Genomic DNA, 16,683 nt, shown 5'->3' with positions numbered 1-16,683 from the left:
GCAGACAAGCGATAATTTCTGCAGGGCCAAGAGAATTTCATGACCCAAACCCACAGGAAACTCTTAAGCATGGAATTTTGAAGTTGTTTACTTTATCTATCAATGAATGACTCCAAACAAATTCTTGATTGGGATAATGTGATTTAAAAAAAAAAAGAAAAGTTCTTAGAATTGGAAAAATCCTTTATTTAGATAAAAACTTATGGCTCCTGTTTTCTGCCTTATCTTTGGCCAAATATTTGAACAGATTTGCAATAAAAAAGCCAGATTGACAGTTTTCAGTTGCATTTCTTTTAATCTATTTCCTTGTGGTACTGCTAGATTATGACAGCTGTTACCTTTTGTTATATGGGATTATTGACATCTCTTGGGCTAGTCTTTCTCACACCCCTTGGTAGTTTCCCCTCTCCTCTGTTCTTTTAACATGGATATTTTTCAGACTTCTAGCTAAGGCCTTTTTAGTTACCAGGATGTGCAGGTGATATCTGTATTATTTAGGGAGATTTTGGCTGCAAACATTAGAGAACCCAGTAATGGCCTAACAATGATATTAAGGCGCTCACAGGACGAGGAGTCTGGAGATTGTGTGTTCAGGGCCCAGGGGTGTCATCAGGTACCAAGGCTCTTTACACCTTTTAGTTGTGGCTCTGGCAGAGCCATCTTGCCAGTTTCTGAGTGGCCCCTGAAACTCCAAACCTCAGGCTCACATACAGCACATTTAAAGTGGGAAGAAAGGGGCTTTTGAAGGCAGAAGAATGCTTTCTTCGCATGTCGCTCTCTGTTTTATTAGAGAGGAAAAATCTTTCCTAGAAGCTTCTCAGTGGACTTCACTTGCCTTAGAAATGAGTCATGTATCACACCAGTGACAAAGAAAAATGGGGTTACCATTGCTGACTTAACTAATTTTTATTCACCCTCTGAACCAAGTACATCACTCCGTGAATAAAATTGGAGTTCTGTTAGCAAGGAAGATGGGAGGAATGATTGTTGGATGGCTAATAAATAGTGTCAAACAAACACTCAAAAATCAGTGTCTTCAACCCAGATCTGATTCATGAAGTCTAGGCCCTTTAAAGCAAATACTTACAAAACATCTCAGACTTCTCCGATTCCATAAACTCATCATTTTCCCTAACAGTCCTCTGCTGAAACCCCGAGGTCTTGCCCTACCCCGCAACACAGAACCTCCTCCTGCTTTAATGAAACAAAATGAATGGCATTGCTTCTCAGAACAAGCTTCTCTGCTGAGGAAGAAGAAGGACATGACATTTATCTGCAGGCTTCTTTCCATCTTCTGGCTTATTGGTGAAAATGTGCTTCCAAGGCCTTGAGTCTCCCTCACTTGCCTATTTATTACTCAAGCCCTTTTGGGCAAACACTGACTGAGAAAACCAGAGTCTCCGTGGAGTTCAGCCAGGTTTGGACTGCCCACTAGATTTGTTGCAGCTCCCGTACAGCTGGCACAGGGGAGTCCATGCCTCAGCTCAGCCCTCATCCCTGGGGAGGCTGAGAAAATTGGAGATGCTCAGATAGGAGGTGATGGTGGCAGTAGCTGGGATGGGAGCCATCTCTGGGACAGTGCCAGCCTGGGAAGAAAGGCAAGTGGCCAGAGCTGGAGGGTCTGCGAGGATGAGCAGATCCGGAGTGGTGCGTAAACACATGATCATATGCTTCATGGAAAATGGATGAAAACATCCTGAAAGTACTTTAAAAGTGACAAAAAAGGAAAAAAGTACACATGAGAGAATTCTTTCAGCTACTGCTGATATTTTTCTGGATACTTTTGGATGTCATTTCTACTTTTTTCAAAATGTGATCACATTTATTTTTGTTTCACCCCCACCCCTCAAATGTCATAAAAGCCAAAAAACTTGATATTCCCAGAATTAGAACACTTAAATTTAAATTTATACTTACTTTTTCATGGACCTGTATTTGAAAAGCAAAACTTCAAAATTATTGGAATAAAATATTGAAGAATAGTTTTATTATTTCAGACAGGAAAGGATTTCTTAATCAGAAGACAAAAGCACAATTCATACAGAAAAAGAAGTGACGTTAAGATGTTTAAATTCTGTGTATCAAAATTAAAAGATAATCCATTGACTGGAAAAAAGATATTTACCATGCATATAACCAGAAAGGTCTAAGATCCCAAATATGTAAAGAATAGTAACAAATCAGAAAAAACCCAGACAACGCAATACTAAAATGAACAAAGGATATAAAGGGGCAAATGACAGAACAGGAAAACTGAATGGCAAATAAACCTAACCAGTATTCAAAGAAATGCAAAAATAAAATGTGTTACCATAGCATACCCATCATACTGGCAAAAAGTGAAAAACCTGACCATATCTTATGCTAGTGAAGGTATGGGGAATAAGAGTATGAATTGGTGGAGTGAGTTTGTAGTGCAATTCTTCAGTCTGTTAAGCTGAAACACTACAACATTGCAATTTCATTTCTGGACACATATCCTAGAAAACATTTGAACCTTTGTGCCTGGAGTTAGATGTGAGAATGCTCATTGCAGCACTGATTGAAATAGTGAAAAATTGAAAACAACCTTTGTGTCTGTCTATGGAAGAATCAAGACATTGCAGAATAATTATAAAATAGAATTAAAACAAATGAATTAGAGCATAATGTTGCATAGAAAAGCAATTTGCATAACAATATGCATAAAATTTATTTCAAGTTAGAAAACACACAAGAGTACTATATATATGGTTCGTGATTCAATATATAATAAAAATGTAAAGATAGTGTAAGAGTAGATAACATGCAAAGCTCATTATGGTGGCGACCTTTAGAGACAAAAGTAGGAGATTGGGATTGGGGGTTTTCAGGGCCTTCTACTATATGGCAGGTTTCATTTCTTTCAAATAAGAAAATGAACCAAACATGACAAAAATCTTAAAATTTCTTGAATTTGGTTGGTTGCTGATTTGGGGTTTATAAAAAGATACTCTGTTTTTCTGTATGGTTGGAGACTTCATGCTAAAAACACTTATAAAAGAAAATATCTGAAAGAAAAATTGTAAGCTTAATATAATTTAAATAGAAAATTTTAATTTAATTTAAGTGTAAACTAAAGTTATATTCAGAAGCACTCATTGGAAATGGTTGGAAAAAATCCCATCACGTATAAAATGCTAAGATTTTTATTTATAACCCAAAATAATAGAGATCTGTCAACTTGATAAGAGTCTGCAGAATGATTCTACATGCAAAAGGAAAACAAAAAAGCAATAGAAAGGAAATGAACAGGGCTTACTTTAATAGATAATCTGATTAGAATGCCTGTCGCAGTATTTATTGATGTTGCTGATGTTTGCCAGTATCTGTGTAAAGAGGAGTATTAGGCAGGATGTAGTTTTAGTGGTTGTCACAGAGAACCAAAATAAAAGTAGCTTAAACAAGGGAAAAGTCTGTTTCTCTCTCATTTGTAGTCTGAATATAAGCAGTTCAGGACTGAAACAGTAGCTTCACAGTGTCAGGGACCTGGACCCCTTCTGTCTTGTTTCTCTGTTGTTCTCAACACACAGCCTCCTCTTTTGGCCTCCAAGATGGCCACTCCAACTGTCACCATCATGTCCACATTTCATTCAATAGGAAGGAGGTACAAAGAAAGTGGAGGGCATGCTTCTTCCTTGTAAGAACATGACTAGTGAGTTGCCCCATCAGTTCTGCTCATATCCATGGCTACATCTGGCAGCAAGGGAGGTTGAGAAAGATAGTCTTCATTCTGAGTGTCATGTAGACCACCCAAACTCAAGAGATCTCATTCTAAGCACAGAAAGGGAAAATGAATACTGGGAAACAACTAGGCATCTCAGCTCAAGTGGCAAAAATCATTCTTTAACAGTTGGTAAAAAATTCTTCTTAAGGAGGGAAGTGCTTTGTGTAGGGAAATACCTTTATGAGTCATTTGGGTATGAAAATACAAGCAGGGCAAAGACTAGGAAACGAAGGTAGAAATAAAAGGAGTTTGGATGCTTCTCCTCATAGGTAAAGGGAGGTATGTGGATTTTTTTTTTTTCCCTACAAAGAGGGAGAGAGGGAGGAATATCAAATTACTTGACAGAAGTCTGGACTCTAAACTTTTATCAAGTCTGCCACTGGAAGAAAGGCTCTGTGAGGTTGGGTTTTATGTACTGATGTGTGTGGAAATCTAGGAAAGGGCTGAGTTTCTGTGTGAGCTGGTATCCTGCGTGACAAGGAGATTGCTTGTGAAAGTAAACAGTTCAGAAATGGAAATACTGTGAATCACCCCTCAGCTCTCCATTGGCTTTTTGTCCTTGAACCCAATTTTGGAAGAGTTATTTCCCAAGAGTCTTCTAGATTTTCATAGTGAATGAAGCCCTGGCAGGCCTCTTTTATGTCTTCCATATACTCCTGAGTTCTATGAAGAACGCAACCCAGGCTCCAGCTGTAGGCTTTGCTAAACTCAGTCTGATCTTAGGGGAGTCCATTCACCCTCTCCATCCAAGCTTCTCTTACCACTGAGACAGTGTGTAACACCATCCTCCATACGAGAACACTGGATGAACGTCATAAGATTTGTTTGAGAATTTTGGTGAACATAGTCACAAAGAAGTCTAAACTCTTAAATGCTGGCCAAGACTTTGAAAGTTCTCTAAAGATTGACTCTGGTATTTTAGAAAGTTAGTATTTTGTGGCATAAGCTTAAAAATTATGTTTAAATTGTTAATATTTTAAAAAGTCTTTGTATCTCAAAGACTCAGCTAAATGATATTCACTCGTTCATTCACTATGACAAGTGTTGTCACAAGCATTACATGTATTAAAGATAACACAATGCATTAAATGTGGCCTTTGCCTTCATGGAGCTTTTCATTAATTGATTGATTCATTCATTGATTCATCAAATATTTACTGAGTACCTGCTATGTGCCTGCCACTGGGCTCAAAACAGCCCAGTGGGGAATGAGATATACCGTGGGTGAGGCAGACATAGAAATCAATAATCACAAGATAGTGGGATGTATGCTATTGAAGAGGAAAACTTAGGTGCTGTGATTGTTGATAGCAAATATATGACTTTTAAAGCCAATCATTTGTGGGATCTTTAAGATGAAAAAAACTGCAGATTGTGAGAGCCTTCCCAGTTTTCAAAGCATCTGTGATTTCTCTGGTATTGTTTACAGAACAGAGTCTGAGAAAAATCTTTCTTGCTAACAAACCAGAATTTAGTTTATAATTAGACAAGAGGACTCAACAACCAGGGGTGATGGAACATTGCCGATAATCTTAGAGAGGACCAAGGGAAACAGTGTAAAATTAACTTAAATTTTGAGGTTTTAAAGATGTTCATTTGTTTTCCATGGAAACCAAGGTCAGCCCACCTCAGAGACTGGGTATTTATAGGTGGAATTATTTGTTGTATATTTCACCTGCTTTAATCACAAGTAGTGACTATTAAACACTTACTATATGCCAGGTAGTGCTAGATGCTTTATATACATTGTCATTTTTTTTCTCTCTTAAAGATAATAATGGGGATAGGGATGCATGTGTTGGATTCAAGATTTTGCCTGATTCTGCCTCTGTGTAACTATTTCATCAAAAGGATTTCTGGTAACTTAAATTATTGATTCCTAGTCTCACTGAGGCACAACACTAATTGGCATCACTTTGGTTGTGTAATGAGAGACTACATTTGAATCGCACCTGTTTTTTCCCTGCTGAACATTTATATATACAGAATGGAAGCAACAATTAACTGTGGGAGAAAAATTGACTATATAAGTATTTTTCTATCTAGTCTAGGCTTTTTGAAGTGCAGTCAAACAATTTATTAAAGAAACCGTTTCTTTTACCTTGCTGTTCTTGTCAATCCAAAAAGGAAAAGAAAAGGTATAAAAGTAGACATCAGCTTCTAGGCTTAGAAGGAGATGAAAAAATATTTGTAGCTTTATTAAGGCTGTTGGAGTTATTTCCTCTGCCGCATGGTGTGTGTTTTTTTTGTGAAATTTCCTCATCTTGCTTTCTTAGCTCATGAAACACCAGTTATACTGCTGTGTTTGAGTCAACCTTTCTTGAGGAAATCCTTTTATTTATTTTTAAATTCAATTCATTTAAACTCAAAATGAAGCAAAAAGAAAAATTCTACCATTTCTCCTGCTCCCCACCTTCCACCTCTGGCAACTACCAGTATGTTCTCTGTGTCTATGAACTTATGCCTCCCCCCAGGTATATTTTTATTTATTTATTTTAATTTTTATTGGCATATATTTTATTTGTACATATTATATTAGTTTCAATTGTACAACATAGTAATTCAAAATTTGTAAAGAGTATACTGCACTGAAAGTTACTATAAAATACTGACTATATGCCCTGTGCTGTGCAATGTGTCCTTGTGGCTTATTTATTTTATACATAGTAGTTTGTACCTCCTAATACCCTACCCCTGTCATGCCCCTCCCCTCCTTCCTTCTCCTTTTTGGTAACCACTAGGATGTTCTCTATATCTGTGAGTCTGTTTCTTTTTTGTTATATTTTTAGATTCCACATAAAAGCGATAACCTATACTGTCTGTCTTTCTCTGTCTGACTTGTTTCACTTAGCATAATACCCTCAAGGTCCATCCAGTGTTTTTGCAAATGGCAAAATTTCCATCTGTTTTTGGCTGAATAATATTCCATTGTAAGTATATACCACATCTTCTTTATCCATTTATCCATTGATGAAAACTTAGGTGGCTTTCATATCTTGGCTGTTATGAAAAATGCCACAATGAACATTGGGGTTCATATATCTTTCTGAATTAGTATTTTTATTTTCTTTAGATATATACCCAGGAGTGGAATTGCTGGCTCATATGGTAGTTCTATTTTTAGTTTTTTTGAGGAACCTCCATACTATTTTCCATAGTGGTTGCACCCATTTACATTCCCACCAATAGCGAGCAAGAGTTCCCTTTTCTCCACATTCTTGCCAACACTTGCTATTTCCAGTCTTTTGATAATAGCTATTCTAACAAGTGTGAGGTAATATCTCATTGTGGTTTTGATTCACATTTCCCTCATGAGTATGATGTAGAGCATCTTTTCACGTACCTGTTGGTCATCTGTATGTCTTCTTTGGAAAAATGTCTATTCAGATCTTCTATCCATTTTTTAGTCAAATTGTTTGTATTTTTGCTGTTGAGTTGTGTGAGTTTTTTGTGTATTTTAAATATTATCCCCTTATCAGATATACGATTTGCAAATAAATTCTCCCATTCAGTAGGTTGATGGTTTCCTTTTCTGTGCAGAGGATTTTTAGTTTGATACAGTCACTCATTTATTTTTGCTTTTGTTGCTTTTTCTTTTCTTGTCAGATTCAAAAAATCATTTCTAAGACCTATGTCAAGGAGCTTACTACCTGTATTTTCTTCTGGCAGTTTTTAAGTTTCAGATTTTACATTTAAGTCTTTAATCCATTTTGAGTTAATTTTTGTGTGTGGCTTAAGATAGTAGTCCACTTTCATTCTTTTGCATATAGCTGTCTAATTTTCCCAATACCATTTATTGAAGAGATTGTCCTTTCCCCATTGTGTATTCTTGGCTCCTTTGTTATATATTATTTGACCATATAAGCATGGTTTTATTTCTAGGCTCTCTATTCTGTTTAATTGATCTATGTGTCTGTTTTTAATGCTGACACCATGCTGGGTTTTTTTTTTTTTTCTGTTTTAATTACTATAGCTTTGTAATTCGGTATGAAATCAGGGAGTATAAAACCTCCAGCTTCATTCTTCTTTCCCAAGGTTGCTTTGGTGTTTTATGATTTCATACAAATTTTAGGACTGTTCTATTTCTGTGAAAAATGCCGTTGGAACTTTTGATAGGGATTTCATTGGATTTGTGTATTGTTTTGGGTAGATATACATTTTAAAACATTATTAATCTTCTAATCTATGAGCATGGACTATCTTTGCATTTATTTGTTTCTTCTTCAATGTCTTTCATTAATGTCTTGTAGCTTTCAATGTACAGGTCTCTCACCTCCTTTGTTAAATTTTTTCCTAGATATTTTATTCTTCTTGATGCAATTGTAAATGGATTGTTTTCTTAATTTCTCTTTCTGATAGTTCATTATTAGTGTATAGAAACATAACAGATTTTTATGTATTAATTTTGTATCCTGCAACTTTCCTGAATTTATTTATTAGTTCTAACAATTTCCTGATGGAGTTTTTAGGGTTTTCTGTATATAATATCTTGTCATCTGCACATAATGACAGTTTTATTTCTTCCTATCCTATTTGGATGCCTTTTATTTCTTTTTCCTGCCTAATTGCTCTGGTTAGGAATACTATGTTGAATAAAAGTGGCAAGAGGGGGCATCCTTGTATTGCTCATGTTCACTGTTGAGTATTATGTTAGCTGTAGGTTTGTCTGTATGGCCTTTACTGTGTTAGGAAACATTCCCTCTATGCCCACTTTGTTGAGAGTTTCTTTCTTTCTTTTTTAATCAAAAATGAGTGTTGAATTTTGTCAGATGCTTTTTCTTCATCTATTGAGATGTTCAAATGATTTGTTTTGTTTATGTGAAGTATATTTGGAGTTTCCTAGATAATATGCTTCATGAAGGTAGGAAATGCATCAGTCTTGTGCACTGTTGTACACCCAGTCACTGGCACAGAGCAGGGTCTCAGTGAATATGCATCTAGTGAAAGATTGAATGAATTAGGGTGAAGTGGAAACGGCTTGTGCTTATAAGTACACTTTTTCCTCATCACATTATGCACAAAGATTACTGATTTGGAATTACAGTACATTGTACCTGAGGCTACAATGTAATATTACATTGTAATATATTCTTCTAATATTATTTTGTACCTGAGTATGATGTCTTCTATTTTTGGAGAAACCAAGGAATCTGAACCCTCTTCACACCCTCACTGGTCTGATTGATAGTCACAGGCTCTTTTTTTCTGCTATTGCCAAATATCTGTTTGATTTTTAATATTCCCTCCTCCATCTTACTTTCGCTTTTCAGGAGGAAGAAGATAAACTCCAGGTATGATTATAATTTTAGAGTTTATATGTTGTTGCTATAGTCACATTTTCTCATTTTATCACATAGATAGTAGCTTTGGTTTTCAGTACAGTTCACTCAGCAATTAATCCCAGGAAAGCCCACATTTGCAAAGAGCTGGTTTAGTGTTATGCTAAACAGCAATGCTTTAACAAACTATCCATTAATGGAAAAGCCCACAATTAGTTGTATTTGATCATTGGCAATAGGTTCACAGAGATGATACTACCAAAGTGATTCATAGAGACTGGTATTGAAATCTTAATTTTTTAATCAATTAGGAAAAAATGTTAACAAACCAGGTGTTCAGTACTATAGATATGGAATAGCAAAATCAGCAAGAATGGGAGAAAATTCCAAGGATTTTCTTCAGGAGAAGAAAATGAAAGGAGGTGGCATCGATGAAATTAAACTCAGCAATTAAAACTCAGTGAGTAATGATCTAACTTTCTTTATGAAATAATGCTGGGCCTTGTTCTGATGATAATCTGATTCTCTTGGATAAATACAGTTGCAGGAAAGGATAATGCTTTGAAAGTGGGCTTTATTGAAATAACAAAGCATTCACTCTTTTCAGCTTCATCAACGGTATCTGATTCCCAAATCTGATACAGACACACTCCCTTCCTTTGTCTGGAGACAGGAAAGAGGGGGATGGGCTGACAACATCCTAAGTCTAAAGTAATTTATCATTCTGCAGTGAGATGTGTCTCCCCAAAGTGTCACCTTGTCCTATATTCTGCCAGTATAATGGTTGATGATGAATCATTATAGTCGGAGTATGAATTTATTTCTGAAACATAAAACTCCAAAGATTGTATAGATACTCAGCTCATCTTTACCTGTTGTCCCTGTCCTGCTTGTAAGACACCACCCTGAGGGGCTTATATCCAAGGTGTAGAGTCTGATTGGTAGGGCTGGACCAGGGTAGAAATTTGCCAGACATGTTATAAGCAATACTCTTAAAAGCTACAGGCTGCACGGTCCAGGAAGAAAGACTTCAACCACTCCTACAGAAATATCACCGAGATATCGAATCCAGAATGAGCAGATTTAAATCTCAGGCCAGAAACTCAAGTGTGTGAAAAATAGTTCTATTTTCCATTTTGCCAAGCTGCCAAGAAATTAAATTTTGGTCAGTGCTGGAACTCTGCCCTGGTATTGTGTCAAGAGCTCACACATAGTCAAAGCTTCGCCGTTGGGCTGCCCTCTGTCCCAGCCTGCAGGGGCCCTGCAGCTCGGTTGCTTCTGTGCCACATTCAGGGCACCTGAATCTTTGGCAAGATTTGGAACTGCTGGACTCAGAGCCCAAACTTTCTAGAGAACCCTTGAAACTATTCCCTCAGAAGTCCTCCCAACACTACCCAAGGCAGAGTGGGGAATGAGTTCTCACTAAGCTTCTTCCACTTTCCAGTCTTGGAAGGATTCTTCCCTCTCAAGCACTAAGTGCTAGAAGAACCCATAGGCAGAGTAACAGTCACTGGGGCACTAGCAATGCGGGGGAACGTGCATGTGTTCACACGGGCACCCACACACACAAATATACACACAGACAGAAACTCTGAAAAGAACTGATATTATAAAAATAATTAATAAAAATAAAAATAATTATAAAAATAATTAATACCATATGATATCACTCATATGTGGAATCTAAAAAAAAACATAAATACAAAACAGAAACAGACTCATAGACATAGAATACAAACGTGGTTGCCAAGGGGGCGGGGGGTGGGAAGGGACAGACTGGGATTTCAAAATTTGTAGATACTGTCAGGCATATGCAGAACAGATAAACAAGATTATACTGTATAGCACAGGAAAATATATACAAGATCTTGTGGTTGCTCACAGCAAAAAAAAAAAAGTGACAATGAATATATGTATGTTTGTGTATAACTGAAAAATTGTGCTCTACACTAGAATTTGACACAACATTGTAAAATGACTATAACTCAAAAAAAAGTTAAAAAAATTAATCAAAAGTAAAAAAAAATCTAAATTTAATTGGATTTCTTTTTACTGATGTTATGGGTTAGTATTATTTCTGTTTTGAATTATGTTCAGAGGCTGGTAGTCTTGGCACCATATTCCTCTCAGTCTGGGTCTCTAAATATCTTAATCTCATCCAGAAGGCACACTTCTTTCTCTACTCTCAGGGTACCTGTAAAATCTCCTTGAAGAGGGCTGTCCTCCAGCAGCTTCTGCTTTCATCTCAGCTGCATGGGCTTGTGTGTGACAAAGAAAGGAAATATATAAGATCTACCTGTTGCTTAGAGTGGTGGCCTTTTTGGAGGGAGACTGGAGAGCAGAGGGACAACACAGGCAAAGCATCATTCCATTCCTGCTGCCCTGGTTGTGGTTAGAAGTGATAAATGTCAAGACAGAAGCCAAATTTGAAAACCCATTTGTATTCAGTTCTTTTGGGACCAAGGCAAGGAATTAATAACTGCCAGGTTAATGGGGGCTTGTGGGATGCATGTTTATGGATGAAACTCACAACTATTTTTTTCTGCCAATTTTATTTCAAACAAGGATGGTATTTCTTTCATTTGTCTTGGTTAGAGAAAGAGATCTTCCACATTAATTTTTTTAACACCTTAGATATATTCCTTTAAGAAACAAAATATTTAGTTATTTTCTGGTGTGTTTGCCATTTGAACTGGAATTTTTTTCCTAAAATATTTTCTGTTCTACACTGCCTTTAAAAAAAAAATTTACTTTTGGTAGGAGGCGGAGATTAGGCTTAATTAATTATTTATTTATTTTTAAAAATGGCAGGACCCAGGACCTCCTGCATGCTCAGCATGCACTCTACCCCCTTACCCTGCCTTTTAAATGGAGGGTGCAAGGCATAATTTACCTCTCTCTGTGGCTCTTGAACACTCATTCTTCCCTGGCCTGTAATACTAAGTGCATTTCTCATACTTTGGGGAGTGCTTTTGTCTCTTGCATTGCTGCTGCCTCTCACTTTGCTCTTAAGTTCTTTTCTGGTTTGCTGATGAGCATATGCTCTTAGTGGGGAAACCAAGCGACCACAACTGGGGAAGATACCTACCAAATAACAATGAATAAGGCTCTGGACTGGGATCTATGCCCAGCTTTAGTGCAGGGGCTCTGTGGCAGCCATTTTAATACATAATCACCTTTTATTGAGGACAGTCTATTAAATAAATGTTAAGCATGGTACTTGGTGTCCTAAATAAAACTTCACGAGACACTAAGACATAGATACTATAATCTCCTTTTTACTAATGAGCAAGAAGACCCAGAGCAGTTAAGAAAGTTGCCCAGTGATGCCCAATGTAGTCACAGATCTAAGACTTTACACAAATATTTCAAACTATGGGTCCTGCTACTCGTTGGTAGGTCATGAAATCAATCTAGTGGGTTAAGACCAGTGTTTTTTTAAATTACAGTAAATAAATAGAACATATCAGAATAGATGACACATAGAAAGCCTAAGAACTTTTCTGCAAACTGCATTTTGGTTATGTATCTGTGAATGTGTGTGTGAATACTGTGTTGTGATATGAAATTTATTTACTACTGTGGGTCACAGTCCAAAATATCTGAAAAACTCTGTTCTCCAGGGCACTACTCCAGAGGAGAGGTTGTTAGAAATGTGATTTAGGGAAACATGGCTGACACTAGGACTCTTTACAACCAAAGCAGATGAGGTGAATGGCCTAATATTTATTGCAGAAAAGTTAGAATTTCATTATAAAACTATGTACATAAAACTATTGATGAAGCATTTAGAATATTTGCTTGAATCAAAGAGGCCTTCAGGAACCATTCCAAGTAACCATCTAAGTCATTTAAGACCTTCATGGTTAATAGACACGAGTTTACCGTAAAGGATAATAGCTGTAATTTATTCAGAATTTATGTTAGGTCCTGTTCTAATTTTTTTTACACACAGAATCTCTTTCAACCTTTGTAACAACTTTGTGAGGTTGGTATTACCCACAGCTTAAGATGAAGTCTGGGATGCAGAAAACATGACTGATTTGAATTCAAGTTGATTTCTGCATCATCAGGTCTAATTTAGAGGGAAGGATAGCAATACTCTATCTCCCCTCAGAATCTTTTAACAACTTAACTTTTTTTCTGATGGAAAGTTTTTCTCTGAATCTAATTTAAATTGCTCATGTGGCAGTTGAAGCCCTTTTTCTCTTTGTCTCCTTTGTGGCTGCAGAGAACAGCTGGTCACCATCCCACTGACAATGATGCGTCGTCAAGGAGGGGACAGTAATTGTCCTGCTTCAGAAATGACAATCTCAGCTCCTTGAACTATTTTTCCTTGGTCCTATTTTCCCCCAACCCTTCAATTAGTTCTTTGTTTCTTGCCCAGTCCTTTGAGGACAGCTCCACATCTTAACTCCTTACCAGCAATGGATGTGGGACAGGGTGAAGTTCCGGCACTTCTAGTTTATGTTCCTTTTAATTTCTCTAAAATGAGCATCACATGGCTGACTCCTAACCTGCAGTCAGCCTCAGTAACCCCTTACAGCCCCTCCCAGATCCCTCCACACCCAGATCTTAGCTTCCTATGTGTCTGCTCACAACTGCAGAGGACACCCAGACTTCTAGTGACCTTCATTTCATTTTGTGTTAAAATTTGTCCCAGTCTCTGTACCTCTGCCTCTCTCCTTGTAATGCCCTTACCCCATTCTCCAAATATCCTCACAACTTCCCCATCTTTAAAGGCACTGCTCAAAGGCTCAGCCCTTCCTGATGACCAGGAGGATGGACTCTCCCGCACCTCTGGCCAGCTGCATACCTTTTCTGTTTCTCTCTATTTCTGCCTCAGAATCTTTGTGTACATACATCATTTATTAAAAAATTTAATTTGCAGTTTAATTTTTAAAATAGGCAGTACATGCACATAATATACAAAAGGCACACAGAGAAAACATTTTCCCAATACCTTGTTCCTCAGATGCAGGCAACCTGTGTTATCAGTTTCATATATATAATTCCAGACATAGCCTGTGTATCTAATTTGTGATCATATGTGTTTAACAACTACACACATTTTCCTGTACTTTCTTTTCAATTAGTAATATAGCTCAGATACCCTTCCATTATGAGCTAATAAAGAGCCTCCCCCATCTTATTTATGGCTGCATAATATTCCATTCTATGGCTGTACCCTAATTGATTTCACCAATCCCTGCTAAAGGACATTTGATTTTAAGAGGAGAAGCTTTAGAATCAGACTACTTTGGTAGAATTCTTACTAGAATTATTAGCTATGTAATGTTTGGCAACTTACTTCTCTGTGCCTCTGTTTTCTCATCTGTAAAATAGGAATTACAATAGTACCTCCTTCCTAGTGTTGTTGTGAGGATTAAATGTGTTAATCAATGTAAAGTACTTAGAATAATGTGTGGCACATGGTAAGCTCTTAATAAATGTTAGTTGTTGATTGAGTTGTTTCCCAAGTTTTGCTATTGCATTCTATGCTGCAGTGAATAACCTTGAACTTAGGAGTGATGTCCAAATATTTAACAACGCTTACAGCACAAGTGCTGGCCAGTCAGAACAAGGCTAGCCATAGTGCTGAAGTGTGATCCTGGGGCCCTTGCAGTATTAAGCGTTACCTCCCGAGGTGCCGGGTTGCAGCAAGGTCTGGAGATTTGGGGGTAGGGGCTGGATGACAGGGCAGCAGTAGGATACCTAGCAGGCTTAGGTCAGCAGTGTTTACCAATGAGTAAGTAATAATTTCAATATTTTAACAATCTGTACAGCAGTTCTGGAGCATACCAGGGGAATTTAGCTGTGTTCAAACATCATTTCACACATCTGTGCATATATCTTTTAGAATGAATTCCTGGAAGTAGAATTGCTAGGTAAAACTTATGCACACTTGCAATTTGTCCTACTTGGAGGTTGTACCTATTTACACCCCATCAACAATGACAAAAGTGCTTGTTTCTTCACCCTCACTGACATGATATGTTAGTGAACTTTTTAGCTTTACCCGTCTGTTGGGTGAAAAATGATATCTCAGTATGGTTTTAATTGGCATTTCTATTATGAGTGAGTTTGAATGTCTTTTTACGTGTGTAATGATCATCTGTTTCCTTTTTTATTGTCCATCTTTTTGTATGCTTTACCCATTTTTCTTTTGTGTCGTTGATCCTTTTCTTATTGATTTGTAGGAGTTCTTCATGTTATCATATGACATTCATTCTTTTAAACTGTAGAGATTTATTGGTTACCTACAGCAGCCTTGGTGCTGTGCTAGGACTAGGGATACAGAGTTTGAAAACAATCTCAGTACTTAAACCTTCAAGGAGTCTACAGACTAGTGAAGAAGACAGATTAAAGACATAAACCATTGCAATGAAGAATGAACAGTGCTTTGAGGGAGTGAGCATAGGGTGCTTTGAAGGGACAGAGGAGAGATAATATTCATGTAGACTGTGTCTGATTAGGGATCTGCAAAGGGTGTACAAAGCCTTTGAGTAGCAGATGCTTAATAAATGCTTGTTCTATGTGTAAAGATGGATGTTTTAAATACCTGGTTGACTCCTCTGTTTCAGACTCATTTTGAAGAAAACCAGCATTATGATTTCGTCATATGTGATTCTATTCCATGGTCATGACCTGTATCTAGCCCCTGAAACACCACCACTGTAAAGCTCTATAAATATACCTTCCTGATGGCAAGTAGCTTTGTCTCCATTGAAGACAGATAGCTTACCATTGAACTATCAGCTAAATTTCCCAAACAGAAGGAGGCTTTTCCAAATATAATGTGGACCTCGTCCCCAAATGTGATCCTTTGTTCTACCACTAATAATCTTTTTTAGCAACCTCTGGGTTTTAAATGCAGGTTGGACATAATATAACACTCAGGTCCAACACTGACCTTCATCTTTCTATTGTATCTTTTATTTCCTTTATTGAGAACCTGCTGTGAATATTTCACATCTAATTAACCCGTATAGTAGCACACGGCATTAAATGGGTCATCCTATTTTAAGACCATTTTTTATGAATTGAATGCAGTTTGGACAATCCACTCCAGCTGGGGCTGGAACAATTGAGCACAAGCCTTGGGCAGAACAAAAGTTCTAAACAGATTCTCTTATGTATTGTTCTGGTGCATGGCCGACTTTTGAAATGCTGTATGTCATAAACCCTCTAAGCAGCTTGTACTTTATCCACCGAGGCTGAGAGTCACCACTTCAGCTCTCAGCAGTGCCAAAGGAAAGAATTCCACTTTCTTATCAGGAAGAGTTCACGTTGTCTGAATTCATAGACTGGACCAGCTACAGACTTTGTGGGGCTCAGTGGCAAATGAAAATATAAGGACCTTTTTTTCCTAAAAAAAATTAAGACTTTCCAAAGAATGATGGCAGAGTTTTAAATAAAACATAGAGTCTTCTAAGTGAAGGTCCCTGTGTGACTGAACAGGTCCCATGCCCATGAAGCAGCCCCGTTAACGGACTGCAGGACACTACAGTGGCTCAGCACAGCACAGCTAATCCCTCCATCAGACCCTTGGAACCACAGATGTGGAAGGAAGCTTGGCTCTCATCTGGTTTAATATCCTCATCTTACATGTAGGGATACTGAGGCTTAAAGAGATGGAGTTGATTAAGTGCCAAACAT

The sequence above is a fragment of the Camelus bactrianus genome, chromosome 12 (assembly GCF_048773025.1).
Source record: "Camelus bactrianus isolate YW-2024 breed Bactrian camel chromosome 12, ASM4877302v1, whole genome shotgun sequence".
NCBI lineage: Eukaryota > Metazoa > Chordata > Mammalia > Artiodactyla > Camelidae > Camelus > Camelus bactrianus.
The sequence above is the reverse complement of the archived record's forward strand: the minus strand, read 5'-3'. Positions refer to the sequence as shown.